At 35.4% G+C, this 23447-nt stretch overlaps 1 long non-coding RNA gene across 1 annotated transcript in view; it reads left to right on the top strand.

Annotated features, from left to right (window-relative positions):
• Window positions 1-22683, top strand: part of LOC311435372 — a 105585-nt gene extending 82902 nt beyond the window's left edge. The window contains exons 7-9 of the long non-coding RNA XR_014692086.1: window positions 1633-1739; window positions 21956-22096; window positions 22369-22683. This is a non-coding gene — a long non-coding RNA (uncharacterized lncRNA). The remainder of the gene's footprint in view (window positions 1-1632; window positions 1740-21955; window positions 22097-22368) is intronic.
• Window positions 22684-23447: the final 764 nt, after the last annotated feature.

Consider the following 23447-nt stretch of genomic DNA (forward strand, 5'->3'; position numbering starts at 1 on the left):
TTTCAGAATTAATTCTGTTTCTTTCCTGAATATTCCCAATTGTGATGCAGATTATTTGTCACTGAAGCCACTTGTTTTTACTATTTCATGCTTGCTTGCCTCTGATTCCTTTGACATTACCTGTTTACCAAGATGCTGTGGCTGCTAATTACAGATTTTGAGTGCTTCATATCCCTGTATTTCAGCTGTAGTCCAGGCATTTGTTAGAATTTATGTATGTTGAGAGAAAATCTTATGAAAGCCAACTTAACAAAATGCCATTGTATCAAGGTTTGGGGACAGCAAGGTTGCCTGGCAATCTGTATCTAAAAAGGGGAAGTCTGAGCATGAAAGGACATTAAATTCATGACTACAGTTTTCCTTTTTTTAAGCTTTGGAGAGGGTATCACAAACAGCAAAGAGGAAAAAAAAAGTAACAATGCAAAACCAGAAAAAAATGTGTCTCTTTTCATATTGCAGGGCAGTTTGGTTTTGCTGGTCATCACTCTTAGTGATCACTTAAGTTAGAAGGAACATAATGCTTTCCAAAAGCCATTGTCTGCATGTACCAATGTGCTTGACCTTCATTTAAAAATGGCTTTGATTTGTAAAAAGGAACTTGGAAATGTTACAATTTTTTTTTTCTTCAGTGTCTGTACCAAATAAGGTCAGGACTCAGCACCTTTCATGGTGTTAATTTAACCATGGAAAAGCTAATTATAGTCAGTTACCTCCTCATTAGAGCTAAAATGCTTAGTAGAAAGTTTCTGTCTAGAGGTTTTGCCTCTTTTTATCACTGTCAGAAGCTCGAAGTTTAATCTTGCATTATAAAGCTTCCACCCGCCTTCTAGAGTGACTGTTTTACTATGTTACTGTTCTAATCTTATTGCTCTTCGTCTTGGCAAAAGAAATGACCTGGCTAGTCCCTGGAATAGCTTAATAATTCAGGTATTGTTTCCTAGTGCCTTTGAAATGTTTAACAGCAGGTTGCTTACTGAGAATCTTTATTTTGCCTTCTTGACAGTTTTCTAACTTCTCTCTTATAAATGTAAATCAACATATGCATACAGTAGACATTCCAGCAAGTTACTACAGCCATACCATCCCACAAACAGGTAATATAGAGTATAAATAAATTACTGCAAATCAGTCACATATTCATCACACTATCAGACGTTTCTGGTAGCTGATACATAATATTCCCTCCCCTTCCTCCTTGCTACTATTTGCTTGCAACGTACTACTAATTTACACTCCAATATTTGTAAAGTATGTGTCTCCATTAGGGTGTGTATTATACTGCCAGACATGGTATATTGAGAGGAATGAACTCATTTATATGAAATAAGAATCAATCATAACCTTGAATCAAATCCAAACAAAACATTTGTAAGATTCAGGAAGCTTTGGCTAACTTCATTCTTGGCTATTTCATCTACCTCTATACTTTTAGCTAGTCATTTTCAGTGTTAGTCTTGCTTGGGAGGGGAATACATTCAATTTTCTAAGTTTTGACATTAAACATTTAAAATTTAGCAAAGATGTCTTTAGGTTGAATTAGAATCTTAAACTATAATATGTTTCCTATGATAAACTGTGGTGATGGATATAAAACAGAAATGTACATTCTATAGCTCTTCTGTTGACTTTCAGGGCATCAGAAATGGATCCTTGGAATTTGGACTATTTTGAAAGACACTTTAAAATCTTTAAGCAGATGGGCCTCAACTCCTTGCTGCTGATACAGACTGGAACACAAGGTAAGCAGTAGCAGTGTTGGAAATACTGTGGATGGATATCAATACTTAAGTGATCTTTTTTTTTCCTCACACAGGGCAGAGACTTATTTCAGGCTGAGTAACTAATTGGTTATAGTATACTTCCTGAAGTATGAAGAAACTAATTAGAAGCCATATTTTTGTAATTAGAATTTGGGAACATGTTTTCACATTTTCCTCAGTTAACCAGTTAAATCATTGCTCTATTTGTAGAGCCCGATCTTATTTTAATGTGGTAATGTTTTCATTATATGTAAAAATCACAGGTTTGTAGCTGCTGAACTATGACCATATGTCACACTGATACAATGAAGTATTGAAATTGAAAGCTAAATGTAGAATTATCTATGAGCAGAGTGAAACTGGATATCATAGGACCATATATGATATAGAATCATAATGATGATGGTGAAAGAAAAGATGAGCAAGCAGACTTAGAAGTGTCAATATTCTGTAATGGCATTTTTTTTTCCCCTCTTTGGTCTGAGAATAGAAAGGTTTTGGCCAAACCCTGTTGACAGGTACTCCTCCTGTGGATGATCAAAATGTCTAATACTTCATATTTCTCCTTTACGCTAATATTTGTTATGTGCAGCAGGGAGCAGAAAAGCCCCAGAAGATGTAAAAATACAATGCAAATCTGAGCTGCTGACTCTCTGCAGCTGCTTGGGGCTGACATTTGGTAATAAAAGTTGTCTAGGTCGAGGGAAACACAAAATGTAAATAGCATGACAGTCAGAAGAAAATAATAATTGTAAAATCAGGCTGGTTTTACTAATCTGCCTGTAAGTTGTTCTTCATAACAGGAGTAATGGATTTTTAACCTGGAAATGACTTAAGTATACTAATTCACAGCATCATTACAAGATATTTACAGACAGGATGCAGTTTCATGTTTACGACAAGTTCCATACTTATGAATTTTAATTCTGTGCTGGTTATCATTCATTCTTTCATTATCCAGCTGTGAGATCAGTGCAAACCATATAGGGTAGCTGTAGCTCTTCTACAGCGTGAGTTAAACAAGATGAAAATTTTGTGGTAAATAAGAAATTAGTGACATTCTGAAGACTTGCAGAAGAGACAAAATGATCAATTTCTTCATACAACTGAAGAGCATCTGTGGAGCGAGGCGGGAGGGAAGTGTAAGCGTTCCACTTAAAATAGCAGCTGGTTTCACATCACTAACTGACAAATCTGAAATTGTGATTCACTGGCTAGAAAACTTTGGCATTCTAAACCTGCTATTAACCTTCTGCAGAGGGCAATTGGGAAAAAAGCACAGGCAGAAACAATTCAAGCGCTAGCAGCACCACCATCTTCAGAAGAAATCAAAAAGCTGTACATCAGCTTAAGTCACCACTCACCAGACCATAAAGGCATTCCCTCTTGCTCCTCTTAATTATGGTGCTGCAGCATTTATTCACAGGCATAAACTGTGATTTGTGTCCATTTGGGAATATGAAACCACACCAGTTGATTATAGTGGTACAATTACTATTCTCCTACTCAAGAGAAAGGGTGATATGTCAGACCGAAAATTGTCAATGCTGTCTTTTATCTATTCCTAATAAAATGCTAGCAAAACCCTTGTCATTCAGATTGCAGAATATATGTTAGGTCTATTTCTGCCCAGGAGTCAGAGCATTTTGAGAGCAGGCTGTAGTACCCAGATAAGATCTTTATTTTATAAAACAGTGCCATGCAAAGGAACACAAACAATATCAACTGAAATACAGGGCTCTTACAGTCTTAAATGAAGAATATTGCAGAATCTTGTCAGAAAACAAGGGTGATCATTCAAAAGTCATCATTATCCATTTATTACCTCAGCTTTATCTGTGAGATAAATCTGCTCCAGTACTCTTTCTGGTCACTTCAGAGCACCAAAGCCTTTGATGAAATTGGAGAGCAACTATTGCCTTTCACAAGATTCATAAACTTCTTTGGATTTTTAACAGATAGCAAGCTGATTGACAGGGTTGTGTTATTCATCTTGCTGAATGATTCAAAAGTCTGTGTATTTCATGCAGGTTTTTAGGAAGAAGTACTATACTAGACTGAGTTCCTTATCACCAATAAAAACTTCTCATTTGTCAAAGTCAAAGCTATTTTTTGTCCAAGAAGTCTCATACAAGAGATTTTCTTGGAATTACCTCTAGAGTTGGGAGTTAGTTTTGGATTAAGACAGATATCTACATTTAGGAGTCTGCAATGTGAGTGTCTACTAACATGCAAAGAAATAGTCCATGTTCTCTTGAGGGGCAATGGAGACATTGTCAGTACAGGCAGGGTCTGACACCAGGGTCTGTCCAATCACCCTGTCACAAGCAGGGCAGCCAGTGGCACTAGGGTGATTCCTTGCCTTGCCTTGCTTTTCCTTGCCTTATCTGTCCTTCCCTGCCCTGCCCTGCCCTTCCCTCTTTCTCCTTTCCCCTTTCCCCCTTCTCCCCCTTTTCTTCTGTTCCCTTCTGTTCCCTTCCCCTGTACTCACAGTCTTGGAACTTCACAGTCCATTCATTCCTTACATCCAAAGTATTGCACTCTTACATGTTCTCTTATGTTTAGTTATATGTATTTATGTAAGTACTTTAATTATTACTTATGTATTTATGTAGGATTGAAATCAGTTTCATATATGTTGGGAAGAAATTTAGGAAATAGGAAATACAACATTAAATGTGATAAAATTAAGTTGGTCTTTTATTACTAGAGATACACTGTTGGTTCGTTAACACACCAGGAAAATACAAGCTTACTCAAGCTTACTTAGTATCCATCCAAGTGTAAAGCTATTAGCTGTTTTTTTTTTTTTTTTTTTTTTTTTTTTTTTTTTTAAAGCCAGTAATTACTAATTAATGACTTAGTTAAAAAGGCTTGGTCAAAGTAAAAGTTACATTGTTCTGCAAACACATTAATCTTTGTGACATGAGGATATTTGAAATGAAACTTGGGAAACTCCATTTTCTTTCCACCCAGCTATGCAAAACTTCTTTAGTCTTGGGCATACCTGAACCAGTCCATGTACCGTTAAAACAGTATCTTCATTCATCTTCACTTTAATATAATTTTGGTAACTTGTACACAATCCTTATATGAATCAATCCAGTTTTTACAGTATGCATGAGCAGATAACAGAGTGGCTGTTCCCAAGTCCCAGAGCTCCTCCTCCCAGCTCTCCCATCCACATCATAGACCAAGGAGGCCCTGTATCATTCTTTTATCTCTCTCTCTCTCTCTTTTTTTTTTTTTTTTTTTTTTTTTTTATCTTTCTTGTGTCCCACAAATGGACTAAGAACAGTGAACCAAAAATTAATTATACAGTTCTTGCAGAAAAATCCTTTCCAGGCAGCTGTTAGTGATTTTTTATGCAGTAAGGTTATTCAGTGTCAGCAGACTACCTTTTAGTTGGATTTTGGAGCCATTATTTCAAGACCATTTTGAATCTACTCTTAGCAGCTGCAAAAATCAAAATGTCATCATTCTGCCCGTATCACTGCCTTCCCAAAGCTTTTTGGAAACTCTGCTCTTAACTTTGCTGTGTTCAAATCTTAGTTATGGAAATTCTGTGAACACCTATGCTGTTAAAAACAATTCAGAAGTGGCCTGATTTGAAAACAGGTTATATTTTATGTTGATTTTTTTTTTTTAACCATTTGCAAAAAGCATTCGGGAAATGAGGAAATATATTTAAGATTAAGATTAAGTTATAATTGCAGGCTAGGTGGTTGTCATTCAAAGCTATCTAGAGAGCTGATAGACTTTGCTGTGTTACATGAAATGGAGATGACAGCACATACTAAAGCATATATATATATTTTATATATATACATAATAAATTTTAAAAGTACTTTTTATTTATTTATTTATTTATTTATTTATGTTAATTAGTAAATAGATGCCTAGAATGAAGATGAGAAACTTGAAATAGGATCCTGCATACCAAGACCCTTCCTGTAAAATATTGATCCATACTCATCAACTCCCCATCATCAGTCCCTTCAAAGGATTCTCTGGACTCCTTCCACACCTTGTTCTCCTTTCTTAGATGAGCTGTCCTGCACTTCTCTGAACTATGGTGATGGGATGGAGTGCAGGTGCTCAACCAAAAGAACTTGTTGTCTTCGTTGTTTAACACCCAGTGTTCCTCTCAGGGCATCTCACATCATTTTTTAGAAGTGTCACATTGTGAACCCAGCTTAAAATGTGAAAAAAAAAACCAACACACCTTGGAATGTCAGCCCTGCTGTAGTCTCCCTTTCTGTTCAATTCTCTCTCCTCTGAGATGAAAACTAATGTGCCAAAAAGCAAGCAAGCAAACAAACAAACAAACAAACAAAAAAGGTCACCTGCATTGTTCCTTCGATCTGGTTTACAAGATAGCTAAACAAATATTTTTCAGTGATGAAAGGGAGGATAACGTGGGAGCACGAGAGCAAGACTCTTCCTTGTAATGGTATGACTGTTTTACATCAGATTAAAATATTTAATGAACTATTTTTAGCCTCCTATTATACTTACAACCCAATATTAGCCCCAAGCTTTTTCTGTATAGCTCCTTCCTAGCCAAGATAATCACAATTTATCTTTTTTTTTTTTTTTGTAGTTTTATTTTATCTTACTAAATTCAGAGTGTTTCCTTAAATGAGCTAAACAATTCTGAACATGGTTGCATTTCCTAATGTGCACTACTCACCCAGCTTGCTCTTAATATAAACTTTATGTGTGCCCTCTCTTCCAGCATTCAAACTATTAGTGAAAACCCAAAACAGGCCATAAAAGATGTTGATACCACCTCCAGGGATAGCCAGAAACTACTGAATGCTACAGTTTGAACATTTTATTTTGTCCAGTCATTCTACTACTACAAGATAATTTTAGCTGCAGTTCGTTTCCATAGTAAAGATATGAAATATCTTTTGCTTTCTCCACTGACTCTACACTGTCAAATAAAATGAGATGATTTTGACAGAATATGCTTTTGTACTTCCTTCTGAGATGTTGCCTACCTTACTTGCTTCAGGGTCTAATTAAATGGTTGTTTAATACTTTTCCACAATATCTTTCAGGGTTCATTATATACCGTTCTACTTTTCACTCACTCTGAAGATACAGATTATATTTACTATTCTCCAGTCTTCCAGTGTTTACTGTCATCATTCTGTCTCTCTCCTCCTCCAGTTCTCTCAGATAATTCATTGCAAATGACTAAAGGATCACTTTTTCTAACTCCTTTAAAATTGTGGATTGAAATCCATCCCATCACTGTCCTGAATGCATCTCACTATTCTAAGTGTTCTGTAGAATCATAAAATCATTAGGGAATCATTAAGACTTCCAAGATCTTCTGGTCCAACCATCTCACCAGTGTCACCCACTAAACCATGTCCCTAAGCACCACGTCCAACCTTTCCTTGAACACATCCAGGAATGGTGACTCCACCACTTCCCTGGGCAACCCGTTCCAATGCCTGACTGCTCTTTCTGCGAAGAAATGTCTCCACATTTCCAATATGAGCCTCCCCTGGTGCAACTTGAGGCCATTCCCTCTAGTCCTAACACATGTTATCTGTGAGAAGAGGCCGACCCTCAGCTCCCCACACCTCCCTTTCAGGTAGTTGCAGAGAGCAATAAGGTCTCCCCTGAGCCTCCTCTTCTCTTTCCCTCTAATGGTCTACTACTACGAAGTTTGTATTAGATGCATGGTTGCTATCAACCTTTTTGTCCAAATATTCATATAAAAAAGGCAGTAAATATTTTGGTTTTCTTAGTATTATTATTTATTCACATTCCCTATTAAATAATTGATCTATATTTTCTCTCAGCTTGCTTCTAGTGAAATGTAATGTACTCTCTTTTTATATTGCTTTCTTTGTGTCTTGTTCTTAAACCATACCTTTTTTGAAATTTTCCATATATTATTTTGCTGTTTGTTTAGGATCCCCTCATTCACATGTTCATGCTTCTACATTTTTTTTTTTTTTTCAGTGTGTTTGTGTGCAATTCTTTGTAATCAGTTTACTCAATATATCTGAATGCTGCTATGGGGTCTTCTGCTTTTACCATATTATCTTACCTTTGTGTCACATTGTCACTGCCCGTGATACTGCCTATTTAGAAGCTGTAAGCTCTCTTACCATTCTTTCTGCATTCGCTTGATCCACCTCCTTACTTTTCCGTGTTGTAGCGATGAGTCACTGTGGTCTTTCTTGGGCATTTATACCTTATGCTGGGCCCTCAAAAAATTCTATTGCAGAAAGATCTGTAGCTGTGTTTGTCCCTCCTGCCTTTCTCAAAGGAGAAAGAAAAGACAGAATGTTAGTTTTTCCATGAATACAAATATATACAAATAGATAACCCAATGGGAGCTCCTCAGTAAACTTATTTTTCGGTGTGAATGAATTTTATTTTTGCTCACTAATTTATATTGTTTCATTGTAATATTGTTTATATAGTACTTATGAGTCATTTGCTGGAAGTATAGTTTTGTACATCTTGAAATTTACTTGCCTCACATAAGCTGTCAGTTACATGGTGTCCAACTACTCAGTTCTCAAGTGCTTTGCAGGGTAGTCCTCAGGAATTTCTCTCTCACACACACACACACATTCAGATTACTTATGGTGTACTGATTATTTGCATTCCTGATATTTCTGGAAAGTAATTTGGAAAGTAGAATTTTTCTCTGATTAACAAAAAGTCAACAGCTAAGGTAATTGTTAAGTAAAATCTTGAAATTTAATATTCACAATGAGTAAAATATATACCTTTATATCTGCTTGAAGGCAATATTCAAGCTTCCATAGTACAAGAAATGTAATAATAATAATAATATAAGAAATGTAATTGAACTGTGAAGTGAGCTTTGCCAAAGCACATGAATTATGTTATTCTCGATTACTCTTAAAAATACTCCTATGTTCTTCACGGCCCTTACTGCACGGACTTATTTTGGTCCTGCATTACAATAATTTCCTGCCTTTTAGAATTGATTGTCTAAAATGCTGCCATGAAGTTTTCTTATCTGTTCCCTACTACCTTTGTCTTTGAATCCATTTGGTAACTTCTTCTGCATTTCCTGTTGGATTCAATTTTCTCATATTCCATCCTCTAACTCTTCCCTGCTTTCATACACTCTCAATTGGCTCAATCCAATGCCATTTAAATGATCTCTTCATTTTTGATATCTTTGTTTTCCTCTTGGAGCTCACTTACATCTTTGGTAAGCCAAATTCCACCCTTCTCTTTGAAATTCTTCTTGCACCAGATGACATAGCCATCAAACAAAGAGATGAAGTGAATAAATGTTATAAGCCTCTTTCTTGACAAACCCATCCTCTATTTGGCATTACATGCTCACACTGATTTACCTTTCTCTCTAAATTTTAAGCTCTCAGAAGTTGGAAGCTACATTGTGCACACTCTCTGGGCTCAGCATGTAATTCCAACAACAATGATGATATGACAGAAAGAAAAAACAAGAAAAATTCCTAATATTTTACAAAAATGAAAGAGAATATGTTTATTCAGACAATATGTTTATTATTCATCATGCTTTAGATATGATTCAATTATTCCAGTACTAAAAATTGTATTGATGATGATAGTAATAATACAATTATTTAGGAATAAATATTTTATATCACAATTTAATTGATTTAAATGGAGTACTCTTTTTTTTTTTTTTTTTTTTCCCTAGGATTAAGAAAAACAGTTTGTAAGACTTTTAAGCACAAGAATCTGTCTGAAAATTTTAAACTTATTAATGCTGATGAAAAGTAGGTTCTTGAAAGTACTGCCAGACCGTTATTTTATTTTATTTTTTTTTAAGAAATGAATGAACAAACATTTCAGAATTGTCTAGGTCTGTATTTCAAAATTTAAGATCGTTTAGAATTGAACATTAGATTTAGCATGTTTAGATGAATAGAGAGAATGTCTTAAACCTATGTGAGGCTGTGGTGGTTCCACTCGAGTGGGCAGCCGAGCTCCACCACAACCGCTCTGTCACTCCCCCTCCTCAAAGAGGAATGGGGAGAAAATATGTGAAAAGGGGCTCAAGGGTTGAGATAAGGACAAGGAGATCACGCAGTAATTATTGTAACGGGCAAAACAGACTCGGCATAGGGAGATAGTAAAATTTATTGCTTATTAGAACTTAGAATTTATTATTTTTTTAAATTTATATAATATAATATAAATATATAAATAATATAAATATAATTTATATTATTAATTTTAGAGACAAAGTGCAATATGAAATTACTTTTAAATATCCACTGTAATGTAGGATCTCATGTTTTATGTCATTTCCTAGAGGCAAATGGTAAACAGTTTTGAGGAATGATTTTTGCTTTTTTTTTTTTTTTTTGTCATTCAGACAACAGTATATAGCTATTAAAGGTGACCCTTTGAAAAGGAAAACAAGGATTAAGTATTTGTTGCTATTTGCTAAAGCTTTGTTTTGAATGATGAGAGGAAGCTATATTTATGAACAATAAAATATTATCCTACCTGCAGAAACCTTCAGTTATAGAAATTGTAGTTTGATCCAGGTTAGAGGGAAGTAAATGACAATACTTGCATAGAGGGCAGTAACAGCAGGATACACCCAGTGATTTATAAAACAGTTTGAGTAGAGACCCAGAGGGGAAAATAAATGGAAACTAACTAAATAAAACATTTGTTTAAAAATATTTTTTTTCACACCTGACTCCACATTAGTAAAACTAATGTAGACTCTAAGATGATGTATGTAGATCCAATACAGGGGTATGTAGATTCAGTTCAGTCAATAATAATAAAGATAAATACGTGATGCTAGGTAGGCTGTATAGTTGTTTTGGAATTACTTGTTTACATCCCACACCAGAATTCCTATTTTGGGACTTGGAATACATGATATTTTAGAAAAGCCAAGGCATGTAAGTGTTTTGTCCATTTACAACTGAGTCTGTCAATTACTAAAAGCCATAAAGTGACTTTTCAGTAATATTCTCTGTGCTTGATCACATTTGACAAGATTCCTCTCACCTAAAAGCAAAAGACTGGCAAACCTGAAAATAATTCGGATTGTCATTCCTTATTTTATCTAGTACAGGCTTAGAAACAGTACAAAGCCTTAAACTACTTGTGGCTAAGTTTAGGTTCTATTGAACAACCAACAAACATGCATTCTAGCTGTAAAAAAAATCAAATCAGTTGAGCCATAGAACAGGTAGATGTGGGCTAAAAGTGATTTAGGCAATGATGAAGATACTTACTCTACTCAGATCTGCCCAAATAAAACTGATATTTTTATCAGTTTCTAAGGTATTGAATAATGGTTCGATATTGATATTGAAGATCTTGAGCTTCTTGTTACATTTCAGCAAATGTATGGTATTCAAATTCATGAGGAAGACTTCACAGGCTTGTTCAAGAAATGAATAAATGTTTCCTTTGACTGTGATACTATATTAGAATGATCACAGAATCACAGTAAATAAGTAAGAAAATTGTAAATAAGTAAGTAAATAAGTAAGTAAATAAGTAAATAAGTAAGAAAATCATTTACCCTATTCACTTCCCTCAAGTTTTAGGACTACCCTGACAGATGTTTGTGCCCAGAAATGAACTAGTGACCAATGTTATTATAGATTCCTAAGATGATAATTATGCAGGAAGTCCAAAGGCTTCTCTAATATGTTTTGTTTAAAAGTCAAAAGAAATGGCTTTTGTTGTTTTGTTTTCAAGCTTTTTTACACAAATAGTCACAATTACACAAATGGTTCTTCTTTTTCTCCTTCTTAGGAGTAGGAAAGCCAGGATTTTCATGAAATCAAGAAACTGTAGTTAAAGCTCAGCTCACTAATATATAACTTGTTTCACTGTAAAATAAGGAACATTGGCAAGTACAGTGCGACTTCCTCTAATTTTCCGCTTTGTTTTGCTTGTTTTTCTGTCTGTTACGCAAGTCTTTGATGGGGCCATTAATTTGCAGGGTGAAAAAAATTCTTTACCTATGGAGACAGGTATAATACATCCACTGTTCAAATTTTTGAACTTGTATGAAGTGTAATTGTGCCATCTGAAAGAAGAGGTAAAAACCAGAATCTAAAATTGCTCTTGTAGAGAAAAGGATAATTTTAGCTATATTTGAAAAGTGAATATTTGCAGTAAAGCTGATATTAAATATCTTTGAAGATTGATTTCTAGTTTTCATAGCTATCATGGTTATGAAGTTATTAAGATCATATTTGAAACAGTTTTTAGGAGTTGCTGTTTTTCAACACCTGCAAAAGTAAAATGAGGTCAAGGTTATACTAGTACATTAGTGTCTAGATTGACGATATAGACATACTCTATTGATTTAATATGCCAAGCTGAGAAATGACGTTCTGGATCTAAATTTTATTTTCAAACACACTTACTGGTTCAGAGAATTTAAATCTGGGGATTTGGCCTATGCTTGTTTAGCAATTTTATATCATGGAAGAAAATAAAGTCTACGAACATTATTAATTCTCATAAACAAAAATGTCAAGTTTTAAATTTTTCCTTATGTTGATGTGATACCAAATGCAGAGCTCTACTCATTCCATGCTTCTAGCCCTTATTGCTGACAATTTTGTTACAGAAGCATGCTGTTATTTCACTTGAAAGACATTCTTTTTGCATTGCCCTGTATTCAGGGCAAATATCTAACTTTCAAGATCACATTGAACAGAATAATGATCAGCCTTTCCCAGAAGCATTGTACAGTTCAAGGCTAAATACCTTTTTGTTCAGCATCAACTTTCTTTTTAAACACAATCAGGAAGTTGCTGCCTATTTCATATATGATGTTTGGTGTTTATTTCTCTCAAAAATTCAAAGTTACTTTCTTTCCATAACTGTTATGTGTATGATGACAATAAATCACTCTCTCTAAGGAAAATTATAATGCCAAATAGAAAAAAATTAATTTAGGTAACTATGACTGATTCATTCCCTCTGTCCGTGACCCAAATACATATTATAATCTGTTCAAGTGAAATGAGTTTAAATGAGTTGAAAAAAAAAAGGTCTACAAGCATGAAAGGTGTGCAGAAAGGTGAAAAATTGTACAGTTGATATGCAATTTGCTTAAACCACAATACCTGTTGTCTTTTGTTCTATAGGAATCTCCTTCCTTTCTGTCTAATACAGAACCCTGTTTGGAAATATTCTTAAGGATGGTTGTGACTTTACACAAAGAAACAATGTGTGACTTTAGCAGACTTCCCTGTTCTATCTCTCATTTGTAATGCCATCCTTCCCAATCATGCTTGTCTCTTCTGATATACTGCCTCTCATGTACACTGTAAGCTCTATAAACGTCTCTATAATGACTAGCTCACTGAAGCCCTGCTCCTTGATGGCAGCTACCATAATACAAATAATAAATAATAATAGTGTCTGCACATAGCTACAGCAAAGTCAGTGAAGCAATACATGTTCATGGATACACAACGATTCTAATAGCATATTACACTGGGGTCAAATCTTTCCCTTTATCACATGGCACCACGTCAAAGCAGGAACTACAGTTCAGCTCCTGGAGTAAGATCTATATCTGAATCTTTACGAAGCTCAGTGAATCTCTGTGAGCATACTTATCCACTCTTTTGTATGTATTGAGTGAAATACTCTTATCCTTTGTAGTTTGTATACCTCAGTGATATTACCTGATGTCAACTTCCTCTCTTTTCTGTAAATTAATGATTAAGCAACACTGGGAATCATCTTCAAAATAATGAACATCTGAACATCTTCTGAATAATGTACTCTGAACAATATATGCTTATCTACTATTCTTAACTCTATTTTACTTAAATACTGTACCTGTGCCAAATAAATATTTTAAAGTGCTGTAAGAGATTTCAAACAATGTCTGTCAACTTTGCATAACTGTCTGACCCCGCATATTCTGAACTCTTAGCATTCCCTTTAGAAAAATTTTAACGATGTTTTTGAGATGCAGTTATTGAAGGATCTGTGATCTTTACTTTTTTTTGAATATGTGCTTCATTAGGGTGAAAGTCTAAACTGTTGGCATTTAGATGCCATGATGATAGTCGTACTCCATGTGTTTTCATTCAGTAAGGCTATGTGTTAAGAAAAGACTTTATTTTGTAGCCACACCTTTGCCAATATATTTGTCTCTGTGAAAAGTTATGGTATTTAATAGTAACTCTTCTTGCTTTTCAGCTGCCCTAGATTTAAAGTCACAAAAAGAAGTAATTAAATTTAACAGAAATTGCAAATTCTAAACAAAGATATTTATGTGTATGCCCATGTGCTGCATTCTTAAAAGAAACGCTAAAATAACACCAAGATTAGAAAAGCAGTTCTTTTGCTTCAAAGGTTTGATTGTCAGTAGTGAACTAGAAAAGGAAATATTTTTGATACAAGACTTTTTATATACGCTGGATCCCTACATCAGACACCCTAATTTACATTTTGGAATCACTTTCTGTTCTGATTACTTGCTCTTGCTGAGCAGTGAAAAAAAATGTCGGATTAAAAAGTACAATAATGGAGCTATCTTGCCAAACTCATTGCATTCAGACAACTGTGAGGCTTCCTCCTCTCACGGTAATTTGACTGAGAATATATACCCACTGTGTTGAGATTTATGCACTGGGAATGGAGCACAGAATTATTCCAACAACTTGCCAAAATTCTGAAAGCAAAAGCCTTTCAAGTCTAAAGCAGTATTGCTGTTGTTTAAATGCCATTTGTAGGCAATAAGCAAACTACCACTAATATATTCGGGTTCAGTACTTTCACTCTACAGCGAGTGCATTAACACATAAAACAAAAGTAACTGGTCCTCTGGGAAATTCAGTAGTCCAATACAGCAGGGTAGTTATTTCTGGAAAGCTATTTTTATATATGGAACACTACTGGGCTGTGTAGGCCGCTGTAATATTTTGCTATTAGGTGAACACATTGAAAGATTTTAATTGGCATGTGATTTCAGTTGTCTTCCCAGGGGAACAGTGTTAACTTTATGTACTGATTCAGTTCATTGTACCTGTAGAACCGCTGTTAAAGGAATACTGGCAGCCTGGATCTTTTGAAAGTAGATAATATGACTAATTTTCCAACACATACACACAAAAATAAGCAGCCCCTGAGCACCTTTTAAACAGAGTGCCTTTTATTAAATTCTTCATATATTTCACCTAAGATTTTATTTTTTTTTAAAGATTGTTTTTCCACCATTTTGTACACTGTCAATAGCCAACATTGCCTGCACACAAAAAGTGGCCCATTGTGAAACTGAGTTTTTCCTGCTGACCACTGGATAGACATACGTGGTAGCTGCGCAAAAGGATTCCTTTTCTTATCTTGAAATATTTCTGCTCTTCAGAGAGAAGAGGATCTACTCTTTTCATCCTGGTGCAGGACTGAGATAGAATTATGTGAAAGGAATACAGTTAATTTGTTACTCATGGAAAATAGGTACAGTTAAATCTGCAACTGATGAAAAACTTACTGAGATCCCATAACTTAGTTCAAGCTTTGTTTGACATGCAAAATTGGCATTTTGCTTGTTTTTTTTTGGCAAGACACTTTTTAGTTTTGAATACAGAGAACAAGCAACACACGTGGTGCTTGGTTCTTCAGCTCACATGAATAGGTTCTGGTATCCAGTTGTCAGGTGATTCTGACAGTTTTCAGGAAGAAAAAAATATCCCACATAGATAAAACGCTCCTTCAGAACAGATAACTTTTCTCTGCAGTCATTACATTAGGTGAACTGCTATGATTCAGTGAAATGCTGAAGCTATTTTTCATGTATCATGCCAGGCAGTAGTGCTATTTGTCTCTATTAGGGCTCCCTGCACAGCCCGAGTGGGATGGCCATTTACTCACTGTGTAGTGCTTATTGTACTCAGTTGTGATAGTTAGTTCTCCCTTGCCTCGATTTTCTCCTTTTTCTTCACCTTAAATGCAAATTTACCCCATCATGAAAAGTTACTATAAATTGCTTTTTTTTTTTCTTTTTTTTTTTTTTTTTTTTTTTTTTTCCCAAACCTAGGCAAATAAATTAAAGCCACTCTTTTCAACTCAGCCACCTCTTCTTTGGTGATTCCTACTGCTTAGGTATTTGAAGCTCTTTAAACTCCCTCCCTTTAAACTGTGCCTGCTTGTGCTCTGCCTCTTGTTATGGCACTCTCTTGCCGACACGTATTATTTCGTTGCTTCCCTGTGCTTATTCTGCCTGCTTGTTACCTTTCCTTAGCCCTGTTACATTTACTTCACAAGTTTTTCAGGTTCTTTCTGTATTTGCACTGTGGAAGCTGGGCTATATGCATAAAGCTCACCATAATTCCACAATAGCTAGAATAGATACTTGTTACTCTGATAGAGGAATTTCAATCTGATGTTCCTTTGAGGTTACTTTGAGCATGTTAATTCTTAAAAGACTCAGAGGAAGCCAAGCTGGACACTGCTGGTAAAAGTTCTGGGCAAGAGCTCTCAGCTGGACAGAAAGAATTGCTTCCAAAGTAATGTTTTAATTATTACTAATAACAGCCAGTACTGTGGTGGAAACACTGTCTACTCATTATCTTGACAACTGGTCAAGCTGGGATCTTAGAGACAGTGTTCAAATCAAACCGTAAGCCTTCGTCCTTGGCCAGAGCGCTAGAGGTGATGGAAAGACAGAGATGGCACAGAAACAGAAGAGCTGCTGGTGACAATCTGAGCTCATGTGGTTCATGTGAATGCCAAATCTGTTATGTGCTGTTGCACAGCTTGGAATAGAAAAAGGAAGGGAACCATGTCCTGCTGCCTCATAGCTATAAAGCCTCCAGGAGACAGGTAAGTTCCCAGTAGTGCCCTAAATCATGATTGGCCCCTTTGGGTATTACTGGTATGCAGCATTGTTATAGTGGTCTCTGTCCCTGGGCCTTAGCACTGCCTGCTTGCCATGTGCATACAGGGCAGGCAAAAAGGGTATAACAGGGAAACTTGTAAGGGGAATAGGACAGACTGTCCCTACAAGAGGCCTCCTGCATTGAGTACATTTTTTGTTTTATTTAGGGGAATCATGACCTGAAAGTTGAATCTACTGAGTGTTGAACAAAGATTGGGGTACATTTCACCCATTAACTGCCTGTCTGAAGAGTAGGGTGTCCAATACATACTTTCTAGTTTCCTTTGGGAAGAAATGGGGAGTTCTAATGATCCCTGAGGGAGTACTTGATGGATCTTGATGGCCCATCAAGTTGGAGTCCTGCTGGAGTTGCCCCAAGTGCATGTTTTATATGCCTATTTAGGTTGGGCTTAATCATCTTGGGAGGTGTATGTATCCCTACACTGCCTGAAGGGCAGCACAAGTGAGTAGCTAAGATAGCAACTAACTTTCGTATGGGTAGGTCTAGGTTGAAGTCTATGCTAATACTGTGCCATAGACAATCTGTTTTATGGTAACATATACCAGCAACTTCTACTTTGAAATTCACCTACGATGATTGTATTTCTATTTATTTATTTATTCATTCACTTATTTACTGGTTTTCTTCTCTTCTAAAATGGCTTTTTATCAGCAAAGAGTGAAGTAATTCCAAGAGTACCACACTTACACTTCTTGAAACCAACATGTTGTCTACCTCTCCTCTGTGACCACGTGAGAAAAGTAAAATCTTCCATTTTCTATACCACTGAGTTGTAACTTTAGAGATGAATGACAATGACAAAAATGAAAATCTATTTCTCCCAGTGTCTTTTTTCTGTGTCACTATTCCTTTGAAAAAAAAACAGAGAGACCACTAAGGGAAAATCCTATTTACTCAGAACTGTGTGTTTTGAGCTGGAAGGGCAGAAGCAACATTTTGCCACATTTTGCCCTCGGTTAGTACTACAGCCAGACTCAACATGTTATGCTTTCTCTAAATTGGGAGTTTTCACAGCCTTTCTTCCATCTCATTTGTCTGAAAATTTAGTGGAAATATTAAACTTTAGGCTGTGAAATTTTCCAGATGTAACTGGGATCCTCTCTGAATAAAGTGTTACTAAAAATGTCAACTAGCTTTACGCATATAGAACTCAGCCTACAATGCTCTGGGCATGTATTAGTGCTATGGTAATACTGAAACATTTCCATTCAGTGTGTCAGAGTTTACAAAGATTCAGGTTTTAAATGGAAATTTTTATATTTAGATTTTTTTTTCCCATTGTACGTTATTTTTTCCCCACAAGTTTGTTTGTAATAGGAATATAGCATATATTTTCCATCTGCTGAGCTATGTTTGGTTTAACATCTGTAATGTCTTCTCCCAGTCTCCCAGTTTGATTATTGAATTTTTAACCATAAACATGTAATTTCAAAAAAAAAAAAAAAAAAAAAAAGACATTTAAGTGCACTAAAATTTCAGTAATAAACTACAAGTTTTTGTTGTTGTTTGTTTGTTTATTTGTTTTTATAAATATTAATTTAAATAAGATGCTCTGGAAGGGCAAGGGTTTTTTTTTTTCATCAGTACTTGACAGAATGCAACTATCTTCTCCCGACGAGTTGTTATGACTAGACTTGTGCATGTCAAAAATAATTCGAATTTCAGCTCATGTTCTTTTTATTTATGCATATATTAATATTCCTGGCTTTAGTAGCTGGTCAATGGAAATTACAGGCTCTCTTCTGTTTTGATGAGTTAATGCCACCAATAATAACACATCATCCAGCTTTTGTCAGTCAGAGCTAAGATCTTTCTTCTCTAGTTGAATTGAAATCTCTTTGCTTATCTCTTATTAAGTCCTGTTAGTCTCATTATTAAGACTTCAGTATAATCAAATATTTAAAGTTATATGAAAAAAAAATGCCTGAAAGACCCTAATAAAGTTTTGGATCTGAGTTTGGATCTATGCTGAACTCTGGGGCATCATGGGGCCCTGTGCAGAAGGAGGTGAAAAAATTAGCCCTAAGCAGTAGATTCAAACCAATGTGTTACTTTTCCCTCTGGCCTCTCTATTGTAGAGACATCTTACAACAAATTCTGGCATATGGAGCTCACAAAAAGAAAAAAAAGAATTCTTAGGAGACTGTGGGTCAAAGTACTGACTAAAATTCTGGGCACCTTATGTCATATCTATGCACAAAGCTGTACCATTTTTTCTGTGAAACAAAATGAATATTTTAAGAGGCTTTGTATAATTCCTCTGTGGAGTCCAAATTCAAATTAGGTCAGATTATGTTGGTTTGGTTGAATTTGCAAATATACTAGGAAAAGTTGTAAATTGCATCTGAACTACTGCAAGAATACCCATAAAGAGGTTTCCACCGAGTTACATAAAGTAGTTTTCAAAACAGCTTGAATTAAATAGATGCAATTGCTGTTTATAAGAAAAATCCTTATTTTTAGCACATGCACCAAAGCTCAACAGTTGTGTTGATTATTTGGGGAAAAAAGAAAAGAAAATTCTTGGCATCAGTCCCTTAAACCATTTTTAATAGTTTTGTTTGTTTGTTTTGTTTTGTTTCTGGTGGTTTCTGTTTTAAGATTTGAAGGAAAGTTCCATAGAACTAGCCTGCAAATGTTACTTATTTATTTATTAAAATAAATAAATTTATTTTCCCCACAGCTGCTAAGATTCACACTAAGCAATTTATTAGACTATTTGCAGCACACTCCAGCTATAAGTTTACATGGTATGATATTAGGAATAAAAAAAGGATCTTAATCTGTATTTAGCTCTATAGATCATGTGATATTGGAAGGAAGAATAAGTAAATATGGAATGCAGTTGCAACACATTTTAAAGAACTTTCCTACATGGGAAATGTCTGGGCAAAGATTCACTCCTGTGGGTAAAAGGAGATACAAACTATAATATTTACGTTACAGTAGTAACCAGCTGGCTTAAACCTACTCAAGACCTAGAAGGTCCCTTATGACAAAATTTAGTTCAAGTTTAACAAGTTTAGATTAGAGAGAGAGAGAGAGAGAGCTTTTTTTTTTTTTTTTTTTTTAAGAAAAAAATAGTAATACAAAAAAGTAAAAAAATCATATATAAAATCTGATATTTACTTCTGACAATTTGCTTTAAGTTTCTTTATGATATAAACAAGTAACTGTTTTTTGTTTGTTTTTGTTTGCTTGCTTGTTTTCAGCTGCCTGTATTCTTGGCTGCATATTGCTGCAGGGACAGGATTAGGATGAGAATGGTAACCTTGTAGGACATCACATGGAGTCAATGCTGGCCGTGACAGGTGCTGTGGGAGAAGGTGCTCTGTACTGAGCCTCTACTGACCTTTCACTGGCAGATAACACTAAAGGGAAGAAAAGGCTGATCCCTGAGCTTTGTGTCTAGGTTAGAAGCCCGAAACTGGAAAATATATGAAGTTGTGTCTGGTGTTTTGTTATCTGTTGTTTTAGGAAGAGGTATGAATTTTGCCCTGAGAGAAAAAGAATTGAGTTGATGTCCCTTTGCTTCTATGCACAGAGGTGACCCAGCAGTTACCATAACATGCCAATTTATTAACCTCAACCCCCCAAATCCAGCCCATCTTTAACAGTAAAGAGATGGGATTTTCTCTTACTGAAACTCTTTTAATCTGATCTTGTAAGGTTGCCTTTTTTCAAGGAGTAACCAAGCTCTCTGTTTAATGTGTCTTTCAATCAATACTTGTGAGGGCAAAAGTCTCTAAGGCATCCTTTGTTTAAAAACGAACTGTTGGGTCTGCCTTTAAACACTCAAGTTTTCTCAGTGTGCTTCATCTGGATCTCTCAAAAGAGACATTTACTTTCCTTTGTAGGGTGGGGTCAACATCAAGCAAATTTCTGGTTTTCAAGGACTTTACAGTTATACTGCAGGGCCTCTGATATGCTGCACTTTATATTGATAGAAATATTTTATATGATTGCAGTCCTGGACTTAGTGTTCGTCAATTTTCTCTTAATATTCTAGTTAGAGATTTCAGTCTATGTGAAAGTCATATTCTGGTTACTTACAGAAATATATATAAAATAAGAGCTTCCCTAGAATCTTCTAGAGCAAAGCAGTAATGGGGGTAAACAGACAAGACACTTTGTCAATGTCTTATTTCATAGCTATTCTTTTCATAGTGGTAGAAGCTTTTTTCTGCTTATAAAAAGCTTACTTAGGTTGTAGGTAAATGAAAAAGAGGGAATAACTGGTATAAAACTGGAGCATATTAATTGACTGGTCCTTTTAAACAAGCAGAAGTTGCAAAATGAAAAACACATGGTTGGAAGACTGGCACATGCCCCTCTGATTCATGAAGGGGTACATTTGTGATAGTTGAGATGGGGCTAAACTGCATTCAGGGATTGCCTGACATGCTAACATTTTAGAAATATTGGCAATACATCAGAGGTTTGCTCATTCCTGTGTCTATGAACTGAAGGAGTTAGGATACACCAGATATGCAGATTGCCTTTGCTGCCTGATGAACAGATAGAAAAGAACCTTCTTTAAAATTTGTGGAGTTTAAGCCTTGCATGGATTGTTTTCACAAATGACCAATAACATTATCAACATTTTAAAAACTATTAATATATATTTTTGTTAATCTAAATTAATCAGATTGACCTATGAAAAATATTTGAAGATTCAAAGATATTTTTTATCATTGCTACATGCAAAAAAAAATTGTTTTGAAATGTAAGTAGGATTGAGAATATGCTATGATATCCTAATTCTCATAATCAGCACCTTTTGTTTGCAGAACTTTGATATATGTGAATAACAAAAATACTAGAAAGGCTAGAAATAACTTCTAAGAAGTCCCAGGTCCCGAGTTCCCAAGGTCTGTATCACACATGTCCATTTAAACTTCATCTACTTCCTTCATCAAGGAAATGTGTAGCAAAAGATCAAATGAACAAGTCCTGATGCGGTCACTGAAAGTGAATTTCTTAAAAATGGAAGGAGTTTTTCACAAATGCCTAACTATTCATTATTTTCACTATTTACAATCTATTTTTGCAAATTTTCTGGTACAAAATTTAGTGAGAGAATGTATTATCATCTGTGTGAGCAGTGAGTGAGTGACTATGGATGATATGGCAATGGAAAAAGTACAAATTTGTTTATTTTTACTCTGGAGTCTGTGAGTCTTTAGAACTCTGTCTTACATTCAAATTATGTGCAAAAGTATTGAAAAAATGTGATCCTATGGTAAAAAGATTTAACTGCTTTACAAAGATATGCACCTCTCTCAGACAGGCGTGGAGATCTGCAAACTGAAAAAAACAGAAGCATCTTTAGCTCTTACAATGGAAACTACACCAACATTGCTGCCTTGTGTTGTTTTGACCTCACTGTGTTATTCCAAAAGAAATAGACCAGAAACATTTATAAAAGTAAGTAATGTTAAACTGTAGTTTATCTTTGAAGGCAAGTCTAGCTTTATAAGGAAAATAAGAGCCCACAGTGATGGGGAAGGGAATAATTTTTGCTGTCTATTTTGGGTAGAAGAGGCCTTAAGGTGCACAGTTGAGTAGGTGGGGTTTTGGCATGTGCTCATTTGTCATTTCTTGTGGGCTAGCTTTACTCTCTTAAATATTTATTACTTAATCCAAAAAAGTAATAATAGTAATGCTGTAACATTTCTCTGGCTGTGTTCCCTCTGCAGGGTAATTACTTGTGATGAGTGCTTAAAGGCACACTGGACCCAGCTTGAATCTCTGGCTGGAGAGAAAATGATCAAGATGATTCTTACCTGTCTGAGTTCCAGTCCCAGAGCTATTGTGGAAATATTTCATTGTCAGGACCACAGTAACAGAATTTCAAATCTCAAAGCCTTTAATTACAAGATTAAGAGCTTCCAAGCTAGCAAAAATAACTGAAATGTCATTTCTGGTTGTTTGTACACTCATTCATTTATTCACTTAGTTAACAAACTAGAGCCAGATACAGCACTTCCAATAAAGCTAGTTGTAATTTTCTTTACCTGTGTTTATAGTCCCTTTGAAAATGTACACTGTAGGCTGGGAGTGATTCAGCTAGCTAAAATACTTACATACAAAATGATCTGTGGAAATACAAAGCCCATGTATCAAACAGGAGGGCACTACTTCATATCAGTATATTTTCCAAGAGGTCAAATTGAGACACAGAGGAAGAAAACAAAGGAATTCTGAGCATCTCCACCATGTGACTGGTGAGTCCCCTTTTGGTCTCTTGTCTGACAAGGTCTGCTGGAGCACTTTTGTGTTCATTGATGCTTCCTTTTGAGCCCTCAGGCTTGACTACAATTACTAGGTGAATATAAGAAAGGGAAACTCTTTGTATAAAATAGTATCCTCCAGGGCCAAAGATGGGAAGTGCTATCAATAGTCTCTCTCATTTCTGTTAACAGTGACCCAAATGATGGATATACTGAATTGGATGCATTACCTGAATGACACTGTCTTTTTCGTTTATTTATTTATTTTTCTTTGTACTTCTAGGGTATCCAGCTTTGCAGGAGTAAGATAATATTCTGCTCCCACTGAGGGTAATAATAATGCTTTCACAGCCTTTTGGCATTATATGTAGATGTGGTCAGGTTTCACTGAGTGCTCCGATGCCATTAATGATCTGCTTTAGCCTTGCTTTAGAGCTAAGAGGCCACTGGTTCTCCACCATTACTTCAGAGTAACGACAGAATGACTTACACAGATGCATCTGTTAAACAAAGTTCTTAGTCTTCCTAATTCTTCATTCATTCCT

Source organism: Aythya ferina, assembly GCF_964211825.1.
Source record: "Aythya ferina genome assembly, chromosome: 3".
In the NCBI taxonomy this organism is placed as follows: domain Eukaryota; kingdom Metazoa; phylum Chordata; class Aves; order Anseriformes; family Anatidae; genus Aythya; species Aythya ferina.